Here is a 20,087-nt window from a genome sequence, read left to right on the forward strand (position 1 = left end):
TTTATTCTTATTGTATTCTAATTTTTGCGTCATAACTTTTGCACTGTCCACTTCCTGCTGTGACAAAATAAATTTCCCACGTGTGGGACTAATAAAGGTTATCTTATCTTATCTTATCTTATCTTATTGTTTCGGAGGAAAACAGGAACACGGCGTACAGTCGAGTCTTAACAGCTTACTTACAGCTGGGCTCGTCAGGCTCTCTGTTTGGCTGCAGTGGTTATTATTATGTTTACATGCTTCCAGCTCCTGTTTCTGCTCCGTGACAGCTCGTACTTTTCCTTTTTCTCCCTCCCTCGCTCACAGACACATCACGGGTATGGCAGTCCATCCTCCCTGCAGCACGGACTACACTGCCCATCAGGCTGCATGCTTTAGGGCGATGCCTGTAACACTCTGCTATTGCCTTCATATTAAATCATATTTTGAATAATTTTAAAAAATATTTCCTCACGTCATTATGAGACGCGAGACTAAGACACGGGCAATAGAGCCTCTTAATGCGCGTTTTGTTTGGGTTTCCACTGGCGTGGAATTACCAAAAATAGAGAGGGCAGAGCCGAACATATGAAACAGGAAAAGAACAAAGTAACTGTATTGTGAATATCGCCTTTTTAAACAGTAACTGTTACAGAATACAGTTACTCATATTTTGTATTTCAAGAACGTAACGCCGGCACATGTACTCTGTTACTCACAACAATGTGACTGATCACGTGTAAAGATGAACCTGAGCCGTCATTCGTTTTGATGATCCAGGAGCACCAACGCGGGTATCCTCGCTCACAGGGATGACGAATAATGACACGGACGGCTGTGTTCATCTTTTATATACAGTTTGTTTTTCACGTTTCTTCACCGTAGCTGTTGAACGTTGTGTGTCACTCCTGTCGAGTGCATTTGGTTGTAAATGGAGTTGAATAAGGAGGAATAAATTATCGCCGGGAGCAGCGTGGGCTTGTGCCTGTGGTGGCCAATCACATCAGCTCGTCTAATTCCCTATAAGAGCGGCACGCTCCTCTCTACGGGGCGTCGCCGTTACAGATAAGGAGCCTGGTGGGAAGAATGTCCTCGTGCAGCAGGTGCAGAGTTGAAATATTTTGCAGCATCATGTCAGCTTTCAGCATCACTTAATTACATAATAATGTACAATCACACCCAGCATTACACAAACGCCCATGTTCCAGCGCGGTTCATAGAGCGCTGGCCTTGATGTTGTGACACTTTGCTGTCTCTCATCATGGATAACACATCCAGACCCTAAATCCTTTTAGGCCATGGAAAATCAGCCTCGTTTGTTTACCTCCAGGGCTGAGTTATATCTAACAATCATTCGTCACAGGACAGAGCGCCCGTCTCTCCCTTTCATCTCGTTCCAGTTTGGCCTTGAAGTACACCCTGAATATGATGCACACACACACCCCTGCCTCGCTCCAACCCTCCATAGACACAACGCACAACAAACAGGCTTTTTATTTTAACTCATTCTTCCATAGAGACACAAAGCATACACATTTGGCTGTTGTGCTTTTCATGGGTTTAGTATGCATGAGGTGACGGGGCCTGGGTAACCACGCTCCAAGAGCAGAGAACTAATCAGGGAAGGGTGATTGTTCCCACTCACCTTTCAGCATTGCAATTTTAGGGACATTAAACAAAGTGCCAATGCAGAATTCAGAGGAGATACAAAACTGTGAAAGCATTCAGACATATTTCCCCCTTTCCTCTTTGTTAAAAGCAGCCAGAGGAGAGTTTGGATAATGTGTGATGTCCCTAATGCAGACATAATAGAGCAGTGCTAATGTTGCTACACCAACAGTGGAAATGTCACAGTTGACACACTCAGGCTTAGTGGAAGTGTAATTAGCCTAAACACGGGAGGACTACGCGACTGAGGGCGGCCTGAGGGGGGGGGTTACGATATGAAAAGCAGAGTGACACCGATGAACATTTCACGCCGAGACCATTTCTGCCTCCTCTAACGCTCCGCGGCTCTTTTGTCAGTCAAACGCTCTGAACAAAAGATGACTCATCAATTTGCCACACCAAATTACCCCTGCTTTTTGTAACCTCTCTCTCTCGCTCGCTCTCTTCTTCTCCTCCTCATTTCACATTAACCTAAATTGCCTCTGGTTTGCATTTCAACATGAACTAAATGACAAGCAGCACACGCAGCGCTTTGCCTCTTTTTCCGACTCATTTCACATTCAGCCATGGAAATTAAATCAGGACAGTGGTTTTTTTGACATTATTGTACCCTGGTAATGAACATAGCAATTAGGTGGGGAAAATTAATTTAGAGGAAGAAGAAGAAAAAAGGCCTCCATTGAAATTTAAGAGCCTTCAGCAGATTGCCGGTGTGATGGTTTTCTAAAAGTTCTGCAGGGCAAGGAGGCATGTCACCACTGGGGGCTGCTCTTTCACACACTCTCCATCACACACGAGTACACAGTGGCGGTGGAGTAATTCTGATTGATGTGCAGAGGCTTGGCCCTCTCTCAGCTGGTAATTGCTTCCATCCCTCCTCCCAATACGAAGCAGCGCAGTCGAGAGAAGAGGAACGCGTCTCCCTGCTTATGGCTTCCAGCAGGACGGCACAGAAACCCCCCAAACTCCTCCAGAAACACTCCGAAATGTTCCGAGGCTGTGCTTGACATTTTTAGACTGAAACCTGACAAGAGCTGACGAGGGCTGAATTTCCTGCTTTCCCAGCCTGGTGAGCTCAGTGGCCTCAGGTGTCGGGGGAAGATGTTAACAGGTATTTGTTGGTATCTGTGAGATCGAAGTCAGATTTTCGAGCTAATATCGCGCTTTAATCTCTTTCAATTAAACATTTAATGAGTTTTTATGCGCTTCATTGATCAGACGGAGCCTGAGAGGGACAGAAACGAAGCTCTCAAAAGTTTCCAATCACGACCACGACCGGTCCTTTCTCCTGCTTTAGACTGCCACCGCAAAGACGACTGGAGCTACATAAAAATGCGTAGCACCTGCATTATAACGCTGGTGTTGCTCAGAGATTTGCACTCTTACCTTGATGTTTCTGGGCTCCCCTGCTTTGTTTTGTCAGAAATTCAATAAATCCCATTACTCCTCAGTGCTTCATGTTGATGATGTGGATCGTGTTAAATTCCACTTCTGCGCTTTAATCGGTTTATGAAATGTTGCTCGTTTTAAATGAAACCCCCACACAGTGTGTGCTTTAATCTCCGGCTCACTCTGCTACATTAGAAAGTTGATCAAATGACAACGAAGAGACACAAAGGAGCTTTAGTTTGGCCACAGGGGAGTCCTCACCTCTCATCGGGTATCAGCTTTTACAGTGCGTAAGATAACTTTTAATTCAGCTCAGTTTCATTCATTTAGCACCAAAACTGTTTAGTTTGTGAGGTTAACACTGCAGCAATACAGAGAAAACCCAACAATCAAAACTCCCTTTTAACAGGAAGAAACCTCAGAGCCAGGCTCAGGGAGGGGCGGGGCCATCTGCTGCGGGGGGAGGGGAGAAGAACAGGACACAACATACGCTGTGGAAGAAAACCAGAGATGATTAAGTGCATTTAGAAAAATAACTTGTTTCATTATGAACTGAAATCTGCTACACTAATGTGAAAAGTGCAAAATCAACCTTCATCTCAGTGGTCATGGAGACAAACATGCACCAGTCAAAGCTCCTGGAAGTTGTACTTCTACCATGTTTTTGTGGTTGCAGAGTTTTGCTGTACGTTTCAATCCTGGATTGTTTGAGTGACATGTTTCTGCAGCCTTTGAGTGTGTGTGTTTTTCTTCACGCTGTGTGTGCGTGCAACACTGGCCGTCAGAGTGCAGTTTGCATGTGGGGTTGAGGCACCTTTAGAGGCATGCTATATTCTGTATATGTTTATTTAAAAATCAGAGTCTAAGATGAGCACTTTTAGGAATTAATTGGGGGTTTTGTCCTGTGTGTTTGAAGTACGGTGCTTATGATATACTTAAGAGTACTTTTGCTACTTTTACTTATGTATCAGAAACAAAAACAATGTTTATGGGCTAATATCCAAAATCAATGTTATGCACTGAGGGTTGTAGCCACATAACGGATGTTTGCGGCTAAAGCAAAGCAAGGAGGGAGACTCGGCTTTCCAAACTGTGAGAGCAGGAATGTAGGAGTGGAACGAAACGCAGCGTGACGGCAAGCGCTTTGTTTTTCCGTAACTATCGACTGCTGGTAAATGCAAACACTCTCCTTGAATCTAGTCCCTGTGAGCAGCTGAGTAGCGAACTTAAGTCCAGATGTTTCAAATACATTTTACTGATTGTTTGAACCCAAGCTTCTTTTCCACACCTATGTACACACAGATAACCTTTGGAAAAGTTGTTGTTTTTGGAAATATACAAAATTGGTCAGACACACCACAGATCAGTAGAAAGCAGCTTCCTGCCCACGTAAAACAGTCCAAACTAAATTTGAATCACGAGCATCTGATTTACAGACAACAGTTTTACTCCCCAGCAGTCATTGTTATTACACAGGCCTGGGTGTGGATACAAGTGCACAATAACTACACTTACACACTTCAACAAAAACAGAAACACAGCCCTCAGGAGTCAGCACACAAAGCCTCCTCCCCAAAAGCAGAAACCAGTTCAGCCACGAAGCCGCGATGGAAACATGCAGAGAATATCAGAGGAAGGAGACAAAGAGGGAGAAGCGTGGATATGCAACCCTCGTCTGTCTGCCTCACAGGCGTTGATGAGGAGGGCAGGTGGGAGCAGGCAGATCCGGCCAAAGTTCAGCTGACTTCAAGATAACTTTTCTGTCTTCTACTGTAGTCCATATTTTAAAATTCAGGATGCGCTCTCTCAGAAAACAACTACAGCAGTGAGTAAGCTGATCAGAGAATGACACACAAACAGCTCAAAAAAATGTAAGCAACAGTTTTTAATCAAGTGAAGGTTTGCTGCGTCTCCCAGCTCAGTCTTAACGGTGCGTTCACACCGAGCGCGACAGACGCGACCAAGTTTACACGTAAAGTCAATGCAGGAGCGCGATGAAGCGCGACGGGGGGTCCCGCGAAAATTTGTGTCGCGAAAACGCAAAAATGCATCAGTCACACGAGTAAGTAGCGTTTGACGTGCGAATAAAAATACGCGCGCCAGTTTATGTGGTGCATTTTGTGCATTCGCACATATCACGTCTACCGCTCCAACTGGAAAAATCTGAACCCCACGTCAAAATTTATTTCAAATAAATCTTTGTAATGTCTCAGTTCTACTACACAGCAAATGTTGGCACACAACTTGACACATGTAGAATTTATTTCATACTATACTAAAGAAAAAATACACTACTATATAGGAACATAGTGAAGACCAATTATCTAAGAGGATAAAGACAAGTTAGTTTATTTCGGAGGAAAGCTCCACTCCAAAAAAAGAAAGGCAGGAACGCTCTTCAGAGGTTTGTGGGGAAGTCACTGGGACTTTAAATGAGCATATATTAGCACAGGTATAAATAAAGGACTGCTGTATTAAACACTTTTAGTGGCCGCAGGCAGATGAACAGGCGCTCTGCAGGTGGGATTGAGCGCCTGTAGTTGGTGTCTAGGCGGGCGCCGCTTGGACCAACGCGGGACAGCAGCTCCTCAAACTGGGTGAGGGACAGACGGTGGTACCGCTGAAAGCGGCCGTCATCCAGACGTGAACAGTTCGCGTTGGTCGCACGTTGAGGTGCGACTGTGCACGCAACCAGCTAGGGGCGTCTGGCGCTTTTTGGTCCCATCTATTGCATTCGGTGTGAACGCACCATAAGATCGTTGTGGGGATTCCATGAGACAGAACTGTAGAAGGCCCTTTAACCCATCAGCAGGATCGGTATCTGCTCCTTTTTGCAAGGAGGCCCAGGGTGAGAGCTACAAAATAACCTCCAGCAGGACACTGGTGACGTGTTCTCTGATGTAACAATCAGAAACAGACTTTATGAGGCTGGCCTGAGGGCCCGATGTACTCGAGTGGGCTCTGTGCTCACTGCCCAGCACCACAGAGCCTGGTTGGTATTTGCCATAGAAGACCAGAACTGGCAGGTCCACCATGGCGTCCACAGATGAGAGCAAGTTCTCCCTGAACACAGGCATGAGAGGGTCTGGAGAAGGCGTGGAAAACGTTATGCTGCCTGCAAATTACCGAATTTCCCAGAGGAACCCACCCGAGGGATTAATAAAGTTCTATCTTATCTTCTATCTTATCTTACATCGTTCAGCATGTCTGGTTTGGTGGTCGGTCAGTGATGGTCTGACATGGAGGGACGCACAGACCTGTACAGGCTCGCGTTCCTCACACCTCCCCACAATACTGCAATCTTCAGCAGATCTTCACTTTGAACTTTTATATTTAAAAAGGTTGATAATGATTAAACAGTCATATGAAATCAGTTCATAATGAACCACATTCATCACAAATCCCATTGACATTTTTCAAAATGACTAAATTATAACGCACTGATTGTGGACACTTAGTCTGTATGGAATACAAAATGAGCAGTATAGAAAATGCCGATTAGGTCATGCTAATTAATAACCTATCGACTGATAAATATAGAAAACATGTTCACAATATCATAACCCTGTTTCTGCTTTAGTACTCTCAGGTCTGTGTGGGTGAAGCTGGGCTGTTGTTTCTCCTACGAGAGCATCTTATGTAATAACAGCAACGGGAGCGCATGCACTCAGCTTCACTTCCTCTTCTCCCCGACCACAGACGCATCAACAAGCTTCTGGGTCTGAAAGGTGAACCCAACATGGAAGTGCTTTACAGCTGCAGGCTTGAATGGCCACCAGAGGGCAGGTGGTTGCAAAAAGACTTCTTGGCTCGTGGACTGAAAAACGTCTCTGGGCTCTGAGATTTGTAAACACTTTTCTGATAAGTTTATGAGTTCAGTCACTTATTTCTGGTCATATGGAATAAAACATAAAGTCAGTTTTGGAAATTGTGCTCATTCTAAGAGTCAGAACGATTGATTGTCATTGGCTTGTTTATTGACTTTAGATTCACAAGTCCTTAGCCAATGAACACGCAGTTTTACAGTCAAACCAGTGGGTGACGTCATGGCGGCTTCATCGTGTGACGCTCTAAACAGCCGCAGTTAGGATAAGCAGTAATGAGTAGCCTAAACAAAAACAGTAACTAATAATAAAACACATTTGGAATAAACTAAATTCTCTTTATATCTAATGAGTCTTGTAATAACATTTCACATCTTAATGTACGATCTGGAGACGAGTGGCCTCTTGCAGGATGACAGTGCCCCCCCTCGTCTATAGGACACCAGGGCTCACTGAATAATTTCATCAGTGTGAAAATCATGTGAATCTTATGCAGTCAACAGATCTCAAACCTGCTAAACAATAATTTCAGCTCCTTAACCCAATCAATCGTTTTGCAATATTTTCAATTAGTTTGCCAAAGGATGTGGAAACGGTTCATAACTCAATGAAACATGTGGAAACCTGTGTGTGTGTGTGTGTGTGTGTGTGTGTGTGTGTGTTGAATAGCTATTGAAATGCTCATCCTCCCATTAAGCCCATCACGTTACTACGTTCCGACACACACGAGACTTATCTGAGAAAAACGGAGAAAAGATTCACGAAAATCGATATCTGTGTGAGGTCGGTAAGGTTGCTTTGGTCGACGTCTCTCTTCAGTCTTCCCACCTTCCTCGTAATGGGTCGCACTAAAGCGATTCATACAATAGATGACATTTCAGCAAACTCACTGAATATGTTTCTATGATTTCATGTCTGGCAAACACTGGTATGACAGCGTCCCTGAGCAGCGATGCTGACCGACACCACTGCACGCACAAAACGTGTAAATCTTGCACATCTTTTAGTGTCACTTATTTTTTAATAAACAGTGGCTAAAACAATAAAACTACTTGGATGGCTAAAAAAAAAAAAATTCAGTTCCCACTTTTTCAAAGCTTTGTTGTCTTGGTTGCCATGGTGATTTTCTCCCTCATCAGTTGTTTGAGAAACATGATCCAGGCATGAAACATGCTTCTAACTGAAGTACAAACACTTCATGCTGCGAGTGTGCAGGAACTATTGCACATGCTGGAAAACGTTCTCATGTTTAATGGTACAAAACAGACCTTTGCTGTGAATATTCGCTTCCTTATTTCTGCTCAGTAATATTCTTTCTCTCTGTTAAAGTCAAAAAGCACATACAGTTAAATACATTTTAAGCCTTGATGGAGGAAGATGTCAAATGAAATGTCCATTTTAATAAAACAGGAAAATTGAACAGGCGCATTTGCACCAGCACTTTCAGATTAACAGAAATGACTTTGTTGAGCACATTTATTACGTCTGTTAGCTGTTTTGCTAATAAAATCATTTTATATTATCAACACAGCGACAGACAGACATATGTAGTTCACGTATCTTATACAAATACCTGCGTACAAACATTTATATGCAGACAGTCCCGCGCTCATCATGTGTACAAAACAGGAGAACTGGAAAGCCAACGCAATCATTTCTTTTACGTTATTGTTTTCCAGTGTCAAGCTTAATCCCAGTTTTCACCTTGATTTAAAGTCCCATCGATCCATCTATTCATTCTCTTATTTGTTCATAGTTGATGGGGGCAGAATATTCTCTGAATATTCTTTTCCAGAAACCAGTTTCTTCCATTGCTGACATCTGGATCCAAGAGCCAATGTTTGAGACAAATTTTAATAACTGAAGACTGGAAATATTTCTGCATAACTGTAAGTCAGGAAGTAGGACAAATATAACAAAAGCTGCTGTACACCAGGATTTGTTCAAGGGGATTTGTTTTCCTTTTGACAAAAAGAAAAGAAAAAGAAAAACCAGCCTCTCCTTTACTTTTTCCTTCCTGTCACTCTTTGAAACGCTGCTTTCTTGCTCCAAAACTCTCCCCTTCTTCCTCCCTCTCATCCTCCCTGTCAGGTTTGGAAGTATGTTCCTGTGTAACACTATAATCCAGTAATGTGATCACAGGCGGTTTCATTTTTAATTACAACACGGGCTCTGGTTAGAGTCATGACATCATTTTCTTCAAAGTGAGGAGTGAAGCTGGGTCTCCCCAAAATAGCAAAACAATAACCTTCAGAAAGGATTAGATGACACCGAGAGGCAATCTGGCGCTGATCAAGCGAACGCCATCAAAAGTTCGGAGCCACAGACACAAAGTCTGAGACTGTGCAGCATGTTTTTAGACCCCGACAGCAGACCTGGCCTTGTGGAAGGTTGTGCGACAGGAAGCAGTCGATCACAGACCTTTCTTTGATCTTTCCTCTCCTCTCTTCTTCTCCCCTCCAAATAAACAATGACGGTAGGGTAATGAGGCCTCCGGGTGTTTTTAGGGACACGAGATGAGAAGGAGACCTGGCCACACAGAACGTATAAAACGAGGAGACACGAGGAGAAGCAAGAGCCCAGCCGCCTCATTAGGGAGCTATGAACGATGGTAGCAACTATTCATTTCCTCTACAAACGACTGTGCCGCCACACGCACAGTCGCAGAGTCGTACACGTGAGCACATAAATACAGACACACTTATAGCATGTGCTGCAGGAGCCATACAAACATGTCAAACCACAGAGGGCGCATTTAAACACAGTGTGACGCCGTTTGAGATCATAATTCTCTTTTTAATGGTTGGCAAAGAAGGAGACGGGCCGAGAGAAGAGTAATTCGAGAAAGTAAAAGCTGCCCCGGGGCGCACAATGCCATGATAAATTCTTTATAACTTAAATTAGAGGCAAAAAAAAAATCACCATTTTAATATAGCCTTTATAAATAAAAGACACCGCTTCAGTGTGACGCGTAGGAGGTGTGGCAAAAATGATTTCTGTGACGCTGCGTAAGAAACTTTAAACTGTAGCTTTAAATTTTTAGGAAAAAGTTACAAAAAAAGTCACGAACGCCTGAAAAAAAGCACAAAGCGCAAATGTCCAAAGGGCGCACGAACCGTGGGGAGGATAAGCGTGCACGTCATGTTCCCACCACCTTAAGCTTTAAGTCTCCAAAAGTGTTACAGGTGGTGGTTTAAGGACACCTCGTACCAAATATTACATCAACTTTTTATCGCTGGAAGTTAATTATAGTTTTCTTTTTTATCTCAGCTTTTGGATCGTTAGTCTGACAAAGCAATTCGTTTTATGGTAATGGTATGTTGGGCTCTAAACACCAGGCTGCAGTCAGTTCCCATCAATGAAATACGACCTTCACCGTCTCTCAAACTCCACGCCCTCTCGTTGTAACTCAGTCTTTCTGTCGCCGAGGCCGAAACAAGACAGTCGTGGTGATACCAGGAGGTCCTGTCAGTCGTTAACATGCTGCCATAGAAGACGTTACTCCATACGAGTAAAGTTACTTCACATTTAAAGAGGACCTGTTATGCCCATTTTCATCTCCATATCTGTATTATTAGATCCATCCATCCATCCGCTTCCGCTTATCCTTTTCAGGGTCGCGGGGGGCGCTGGAGCCTATCCCAGCTGTCATAGGGCGAGAGGCGGGGTACATCCTGGACAGGTCGCCAGTCTGTCGCAGGGCTAACACACAGGGACAGACAACCATTCGCACTCACATTCACTCGCACATTCACACCTATGGGCAATTTGGATTAACCAATTAACCTATCCCCACTAAGTGCATGTCTTATTAGATGCTACTGTTAAATAATGAATGGTTCCAAAAGACATTAAAAACATTTTTTATTTTACTGTGTGGATCTCGCTGCAACCACGTAAACCTAAACAGCCTTTGTCACGTTGCAATAGGCTGGATGTTGCTGGAGTTTTCCCATGATGCACTGTGTGCTTCTTCTTCACTCTCTCTGTGCTTATACACCACTCTGCATTTAATCATTAGTCATTATTAATCTCTGGCTCTTCCACAGTGTGTCGACCAGTCACAGGATATGTAACAGCAGATGGCCCCGCCCCTCCCTGACCCGGTTCTGCTGAAGGTTACTTCCTGTTAAAAGGGAGTTTTCTCTTCCCGATGTCGCCAAGTGCTTGCTCATAGGGGGTCGTCTGACTTTTGGGTTTCTTTCTGTTAATGTTGGGTCTTTAACCTGCAGTCAGCTCAAATATAAAGTTGACTGTTGTTGTGATTTGGTGCTATAGAAATAAATAGTGGCAGCTGGCAGTGCTAGCGCTCAGCCTCCTGGCTGCAGAGTCTTTAAGGGCACAAATCCTCTGGACTGTTCTAGAACACATAATTCCAGAGCTCGGCAGAGCTTAATCGGCCTCAGTCACTTTCTTCACTGTTTCAACTCAGAAGGAAATGACTAAGTAAGAACCAGGAATAAGAAATGCTGAAATCATACTACATGTAAACCATACTGCCACTTTCTGTACCTGTAACTTATTATAGTAAGAACCACAGTTTCCTTTATGACCACCGGGGGTTTTGACTAACGTGTGCTTTTATATGTTAAATGCCACATAAATAATAATGAAAGCTGAGTTACTACAGTGACTGATGTGACGAGCTGTTAGAAGTTCTTTCACCTGTTTGTGAGTGAAACTCCTTTTTCTTAATGAAGTAGTAAGCCAGCAGGTGGGCGGGACTTCAGTGCTCGCAGTATCTGAGTTGACCATGTTAGTGACAGCCACGCTCGTCAGCATCGTCTGCTCTGCAAGCTGGAAAAAACATCAAAAGCAACCATGCTTACAATGTTAGCAGCTTTGGTAGGTAGTTGTAAAAGAAAAGAGGAATTTTTCTTTGAACACTGAAATCTAAAACATGTTCACAATGACAATAAAATCCTGATGATAACAGCAGTACACGTTTCTTCTTGGCTGGTTTTCTGTCGCTGACCTGCTCTCGGCTTTGGAAAGCTGAAACTGCGAATGTGGCGCACGCCGATTTTTACGTGGAAACTATGTTTAAAAATATAAGAGCATAAAAACCCTTCAGCCATCTCTGAAACTTCCATCGATACAATCAAAAAGAGGCTGTGACCTCCAGCGTGGCCATCAGTGTGATGACAACGACTGCACACAACATAAACAAAAGGCCACATTTTGCACTCTTGGCCGTGTGACTGTGATCATCACAGGCAAGTCAGATAAAATGATGGTTTTTATTCTGCAACGAGATCAGTGTGATGAACTGGACTGAGGGGATGGAAGCAGATGCACAAAGCCAGCTTTCTTTTCTCTGATGTTTCTCTTTGTTTAGCTCCTCGCAAGCTTGGAAAAGACTTCCGCCCACGTAAAGACACACCCTCCACACCACTGGGTGTTTGGACAGAGAGCATTAGCCTTGGCAAACAGGAGCGTGCATTCATCGAGCCGCGCTCCTTTTTCATTTCCCAATCAGGTTTTCAGCCTCGGCGCAGGTCAGCGGGACGGCTACCTTTTCACCTCAGCTCCTGCATGTTTAATCCCCTGCTTTCATCGCTCCCTGCACACCTCCGTCTTTGTCCTGCTCGCATTGTTCATATTCCCCCCCACGTCTTCCCAAACCTCATTCATCCTGCCTCTCATTGATCCCTCCCGCTCAATCCAGCCCTCAGCCCCACTCTCCCTGCATCAATCCAGCTGCCCCTCACTCTTCTTCTCCTTCTCTCTCCTAAGGACAAACACTCCACAGGTTGGACTCTCTCCCTCCTCCATCAGCCTCCCTGCTCTCCCGGCAGACAGCGTGTTTGCTCACGGATTAGGTCGGGCTTTGTGCCATTGAGGAAGGAAGGAACTAATCAGACTCTTATTTGTTGTTGCATTCTGTGTCTTATGGAGAGAAGCTGACCCGCCGGAGGCTGACGCACACGTGCACGGATGCACGCATGGTGAGCAGAGTGAAAACCGAGAGTCGGACAAAGAAAGAAGCACACACACACGCACACACCAGCCAGACGCAACCCGACACCCCGCCAGACTCGAGCGTGGGTGTGCGTTCGCTCCTCGACTGCTCTGTTGCTCGCCGTTTGTGTACGCACACGCGTGTTCCCACACCGCCCCGCTGCTGCCTTTGTTCCCAGGGCAGGCCTGTTTTCTGATTGGCTCGCTAATGTGTGGGATACAGATCTGTGTTATTCCTCATCAGCAGCGGCTCTGATTTGACAAATTCTGTTTTCCCTGCTGTCATCAGGCGCGCGAGGTCACGGCGGCGACGTGAGACAGCTGCGCAGGCGAGCCGCTCGTATTGCGCCCCCTGTCTGACCGTGTGTGTGTTTGCCCAGCAGTCACGGTGTTTCCTGCAAAGTGTGCTTGCATACAATCTCATATTGTAGCACACACCTCCAGCCCCTCTACCAACAAGTCGGCTGATTAGCCAGCACTCACACTCGTCCGCTCCATATTTCATGAATCTACCAGATGGGCTTGGCCCGGGTGAAGTTCTCTCCAGCTCTTCGTTTCAGGTAGCACGACTCAGTTTTCAGGTAACGCAGGTACAGAGTTTCACACCAGACTCCAGCAGGTAGCCGGCCCCCTCTGTTGACACTGCGTCCACACCCGGGGAGTCGATTTCAAGGTTTGATGTGTATTACAGACAGGGACAGTTAATGTTTCGGCAGAGTTATTCCTAAACTACACACACGCACACACACACACACACACTGACTGCGCACTACTACAGTACAAAGCTGCTTTCATGCATTCCATAAAGAGACAATGCACTTCCACGAGGTCTGTGGGGCTGCTATTGACTTTTAGACACCAGATCAATAGAATCGATTGTAAGCTGAATTTTAAGGTTAATAAAAAGTGTAAGCTTAGCTTCTCAAATCCACTCTGTGCATTCATTAGTCATCTTTCTTGCTGTTTGCAGCTGGTATTTGTACCCCAGAGCTGTATATCCAGACACGCAGACGATGGATTTTGAGCTTTCAATAAGGCCACCATATCCGACACGGGGGAGCCGGGACGTCTGGTGCACGCGCAGGCAGTGTTGTGTGCAAAGTTAAAAGCCTAACTGGAGCTGGAAATTTTATAAATGATGGTCTAATGCCATCAAGTGTCCCAGTAATCCATGATAGTGAGCCACGATTCTCAAAGAACCAGAACCCCGAAACTAATTTCCCTAAAAAGTTTGCAGCTGTTTTTAATGCTATTTTCTCTCTGCTTGTCTAAATGTGCTGTGGCCCATGGACGTGTCCCATTTATTAGCCTGTACCTGTTTTAGCGTCCTTGCCACGGCTCCCAGTATGTCTTAGAATCGAGATCTTAAAGATCTTGCTGCTGACTTTTAAGGTATCTCATGGCTACGGCTACACACGAATCTCGTCTTTTACTGTAACTGTTCTACAAACACAGCTAAAAGCTAAAAACGTTGCTGCCAGAGCCCCAGATCTAAGGAATAAACTGCCTCGAGAAATCTAAGCAGCAGAGGAAGTGACCTTTTTGTTGTCTAAATAGTTTCCTGATGTGTTAAAAACATTTTTATCTTGATTTTGTGATGTGCCTTCGGGGGGAGGGTTCATGGTAGTGACAGAAAGAAAGAGAGCTCCCTCTGTGGGATGACTGGGCTCTGCTGCTGAGGTGATTCAGACACCTGATCAGGCTGTTTCCCGGGCCCTGTACCTCGGCACTCTTGCTGGAAGGATTAGCTATCCCACCTGGCCTGGGGGCCCCGAGGATTTGGGATTATGTTTAGGAAAAGGTCATGATTTGCATTCAAACAAACCTTTAACTCTGCTAACCATGTGTCTGAAAATCCTCCTGCCAGAAACTGAATCTGTAATTAGTTGAGCTAATCTCATCTTTACTGACATGTGATTAGAAACCCGTGTGAGCTGAAGCTAACGCCACAGACCTTCAGTCGTGCGGTTAGTTCGTCAGCAGTTCCGGACATGACGGTGGACTGATATATTAACCTGCTTTGGCTTTATGCTCAGCTCTTTCTTTACCACGACGTGTCCAGATCACTGCCGTCGGTTTCCATTTCTACTCCTCCCCACTCATGATGTCACAGGATACTTGGAAGTTCTCCACTTGTCATTCCCAACCCAGTGTGGGTAGTCTACCTCTTTCTCTCTGTGAACCGTGGACTTGGACTCTGAGGTGCTAATTCCCATCAGTGCTGCCTGTAAACCACCCCACTGTGACCTGGAGGTCATTACTCACAGAAGCCCACAGAACCACATCGTCCGCAGAGACACGACCCAGAGACACCAAACCTGACTTCACCTCACCTACAAATCAGGTCCAGAACAGTTATGAACAGAATCACCGACAGTTTCGAGAACATTAAACGGTGTAAAAAAGTGCTGTAAATTTACACGAGTAACAGTGATACTGATTTTGACTTTGTTAATACAGGCACAGTATGAGGATAATAATTCACAGAATATTATGAAAAGAAGTTGGAGAAATGAGTGTTTGGTTAAACACAAGGTCCCATTTCATGCTTCCTACCCTGTGCTTAGACTGTGGGGAGCGTGCTGCTCTGAGTCGCTGGCTCTCGCACACGCGCACCATTTCTCATGTTGAATTTGTTGTCACGGATGGCGTAATGCCGAGTTGGCCCGTGGTGCTCCTAATGAGAGCACAACTCCCTAGGCTGCTGCCACCCAAATGGACCCAGAGAGGCAGCAGCGGCTCACATGCACAGATACCAACACACAAAGGAAAGCACTGTATGTGCGTTCATTGAGTCATGTGACCCGCACTGCTGAGAATTTCTCAGAAATAATTAATTCGTGTGAGATCTAATCACGAAGAGCAATGTGACCAGACTGCGTAAGTCGATCGTCGCCCCGGGGCGCCTGAGTCACCCTCCCTGGAAGAGGCGAGTCTACACAAAGACTTTATTAAATGGAATCCATGCTGTAGGAGAAAGTGTTTGCTGGACGTGTGCCGCGGTCTGCCCATGCATTATGCAAGAAACTCGAATTAACAGAATTTATTTAGATTTAAAATGACAGAATGATTTTTGAAAAGACCAACTTGCTAAATTAATACATAACAGACACAAACATATGGGCATACGATGTGTGTTCATGCTTGGAAAGGTGGCCAACAGTGAGCCGTGCAGAGAGCACAAATGAGTTTTGCCCGTGGAAAGAGTGGCAGCGCTGGTTCTAATATAGAGTAGACACAGTGTGTCATTGTGACCCGGTGGCTGCAGGGACCAGATGGAGGACTGCAGCAACGGGATTGAACCCCACACAAAGGGTGCACGATATAAATTCACCTTTAATAATCACAGGGATAAACAGCGAGCAAGAGGAGGAGCTACTGCATGCAGCTGCCGTCTCACCGCTCCTTTTCCCGTCATCGTTAGCGAGCACTTGATGGAAAACTTGGCCGTTTCCTTGGCCAGGCTGAACTTGCCAGCCTTTTGGAGGTTGAAATATAGGTTTCAAAGCCAACTAAATCAAACACAAGTCCTCTTTGCCAAATATCTCACACACATATTTGTCATTAGCTGAGAGCGCTGCGCCTGCGAGGACACACGGGTACCAAAAAATGCTGTAGGAACTGACACTCTGAGCCAGTGAAGGCATGTTGTAATCCCGAGTTCCTTTTTGCTGACAGCTTTTTCTCCTTGATTTATGACCTGGAGGTGAAACAGAGTTCCCCAGTCCACCTCGGAGTGAACAAACTAATGAACCAGATGCATTATTTATTATTGAAAAAGCAGAACAAAAGCAAAGGTTTGGGTCAAAAACGCTGAAACATTCCACATTCAGAGCGACGGATGCTTTTCCTCCCTGCCCTCTTTACTCTGCACATCAACCTGAAGCCTGTGCCAGCTTTAATATTGGCTGAATAAAAGATGGTTGCAGTGTACTCTGTAATGTGAGTAGATGGGATGGCAGTTCCTACGTTCTAATTCAGGAATCAAAGTGATTGCTGCTTATCTTGATCAGCGGTGGGCTGGCATGCTAGCTGTGAGAGCCTGTAGAAAAGATTAGATCTTAATTGTCAGACATTAGAGTGTGATGGCAGCCAGAGAGACAGGGAGAGATATGACTGTGCCTTGTAATAATCCTTCAGTGTTGACACTGAGATCCAAGTTAAAACAAGCACAAAGGCTTGTGTTATTCCCTCTCTAGTTGCATTAATGAGAAAGGACTTATTCTTGTATCACCTTACTTCTGCTGAGATGTTCGCCAAGATTTGGCACAAATATTTCATGCTGCAAAAAGTATTTCAGCAGGCGTGCTTCCTGATTGTTGCTGGAGAGGATATATCAAAGTACGCAGGCGTAAAGGGTCATGGCATTCTCTGTTAAATACCAAATGCTGCTTTTGCACAGTCACCTGAAAAAGAAAAAACATCCCAGAATGCCGGCCTTCGCCAGAGAGTGAAGCCGACTTCACGTCCACAGCGGTGCTTGGACAAGCAGCATAACTTGGACAAGTTGCAACAATATGAGTCAAATTTCAGTTCACTGATGGCTCAGTCACACAAGCACGACGACCTCTTTAGAAAATAAATCGATGACTGTCAGGTGATTGCATTGATGTCTTTACAATCAGTGACAAATTGCAAGTAGCTGCAGTGACCTGGAGGTTGAGGATGCTTTAGACTCAACCGCCGGCTGAAAGCTTTTGATTGCACAGAGATTGCACAGGGAGGCAACCTGTCCCCAAACAGTCAGAGTCAGCAGTCGCTCTCAGAGAGGAGGTTTGCAGAGAGCTGTGGCATATAAACACAGACAGACTTGTGGAGGTGGGAGCGGTGAGTAGAGCCACGGGGTAATTAGCATTAGCTGAGCATAGAGCATATTTATGCTAATCTCCCAGCACGGCACAGGTATAACTGCTTTTAATGGTGGTTACATATTTCTGTGAATTATAAGCGCCTCAAGGCTCCTGCTTGGATGCACTTTTGCAGACTGATACCTGTGCTGCACCCATAAACATCAGCTCCACGCAGACAGGCCCACGTTTATGGTAATGGGAGCCAAACCTGCTGCCTTTGGCAAAGGTCTGTGCACCAGAGTTATTGCAGCACACTAAAACTAATCAAAATGCAATCAAATGATAATAAATACACTAAGAAAATTTAAATTTAAATATCTGTGCTTTTTAAAACTAACTGAGCTTTAGTCTCCAGCTGGCGGAGACACTGGTGCACATGTTTATAGAAATACAGATTACGACTTCACTTCGTGTTGTTGTCGGTTGTGAAGTATCTGAAAAATCCCACCCGTCTCATGTTAACTGGGACAAACACCCGAAACGAATAAGAACTCGACTGAAACCAAACATTTCTTATCAATAACAACTAAAGTGAAAGAACAGCAAAAGCTCACACTTGAAACCATCTAAAGCTGCAGTGGATTGAAGCTAACAAAGTAAAACAAATGGAAATTAAAACGATGCACCGGTTCCTCCAAAACCTTGGATGTTTTACACATATTTGAAATAGAGCAGATTCCAACTTCGTGTTGTATAAAACCTTTCTGATGCTTTAAGTAGTAAGTGCCCTCAGTAAACTCTACACTGAGCAAGATAGTTTGTAGCAGAGAAACAGTTTAATTCATTAGAAGTATTATTCTGTTTTTTTGTGCTGTATTATGAATAAATTCTCACCTTAAGTTAAAAAAAACAAGCTTGTCACACTCAAATACAAAAAAACCCTAAAGACAATAAAAAAAGATGTCGGGTTGCTCGAAAAGACGGCGACTCTGACAGTGCCAGAAAAATACTGGACACAAATAAAAGCTGATATTAAACACAATACTTCATTTTCACAAAGAGCCGTACTGTAGTAAACACAGGAAATAACCCAGTCGACGGGGCAAGCCCTGTGCTGTTACTGTTTATCTTTTAATGTGATAAGTCAGTCCTCGAGCCAACGAGCTGTTGTTTCTACCATGGATGTCATCAGTCACAGGAGCATTTCGCACTCCCTTCACATTAATAACAATCCTTATTTATTTTAATCCTCATTGGTTTGGCAGCGGCAGTGAAAACACGTACATGCATTTAAACATGCGTGGGTGAGTGAGAAATAATGGAGGCTGATAGCATATGGAAGTTTCAATTTGTCTGGATAATGTAAAGGAATAAATGCAGAAAAAAGGTCTGGACCACATTTACATCATATCCAAAATGTTTGCCAGTGCAGTAAAACTGTAAGTAAACATGTAAATAATAACCTAAGTCAGCTATGCGTGGAAACGTGGATGAAATCGATAACTTACGGCCAGAGTGGCGTCCACACAGCAGAGACCACAGAAAGTCAGCGACAGCCGGCAAAGTGAAGTGGGCGTGTCGAGGGGCGAGACCAGTGATCATCTCACTGGCACAGTGATCGAGGGGCGGGGCCAGTGATTGACATGTGACAGGATAATAAACACAGAGGTTATCTACAGGGGCCCGTTCTTCGTACGTCGCTTACTACATCCAAGATCAAATGACACATCCAAGATCAAATCATCGCGCTAACCGTGAGCTCGCTAATCCGGTTCCCCGAACACACCTGCTGTTGACGATTACTACAGCTGGACGCAGGAATGTGACATCACTGGGTGTCGTAAAAGGGGCTACGCATCGATAGTAGAAACATTGATCGGCAACCCGCTGATTGGTCGGCGAAAATGTCCAAGGGGCGTGCTCGGTATTTTCCGGCAGCAGAGCAAGAACTCATGAGTGAGGGATTTCAGGAGTTTCAGAGTTTAATCAAAACGCAAGGGAACACTGCAAAGGCTGCAAAAGCAAGGAGAGAGGGCTGGCAGAAAGTTGCTGACAAATCAAACTCGTAGGTAATTTAATAATAATATTAATAATGGATTGGGTTTATATAGCGCTTTTCAAGGCACCCAAAGCGCTTTACGATACCACTATTCATTCACTCTCACATTCACACACTGGTGGAGGCAGCTACGGTTGTAGCCACAGCTGCCCTGGGGCAGACTGACAGAAGCCAGGCTGCCATATCGCGCCATCGGCCCCTCTGGCCAACACCAGTAGGCGGTAGGGTAGATCTATCATATGACACTATATTGTCCAATATCATATGGCATTATATTATATTATAATATGTTATATTATATCCCCTTTCACATTAGAGCCACAGCAGGACCCACAAGAACATGGGAACAAGTAAAAGTGGAATACAGGAGTATTCTACAGAATGGTAATATTTATCTCTTAGATTGCTTTGCGTCTC

General features: G+C 44.7%; 1 long non-coding RNA gene across 2 annotated transcripts in view; it reads right to left on the reverse strand.

Annotated features, from left to right (window-relative positions):
• LOC309689205 overlaps window positions 1-19,202 on the reverse strand; it is a 48,214-nt gene extending 29,012 nt beyond the window's left edge. For both annotated transcript variants that reach the window (XR_014271302.1, XR_014271303.1), the window contains exons 1-2: window positions 19,120-19,202; window positions 11,526-11,657 (exon numbers count right to left, since the gene is read on the reverse strand). This is a non-coding gene — a long non-coding RNA (uncharacterized lncRNA). The remainder of the gene's footprint in view (window positions 1-11,525; window positions 11,658-19,119) is intronic.
• Window positions 19,203-20,087: the final 885 nt, after the last annotated feature.

Source organism: Aulonocara stuartgranti, assembly GCF_965226115.1.
Source record: "Aulonocara stuartgranti genome assembly, chromosome: 15".
Lineage (NCBI taxonomy): Eukaryota > Metazoa > Chordata > Actinopteri > Cichliformes > Cichlidae > Aulonocara > Aulonocara stuartgranti.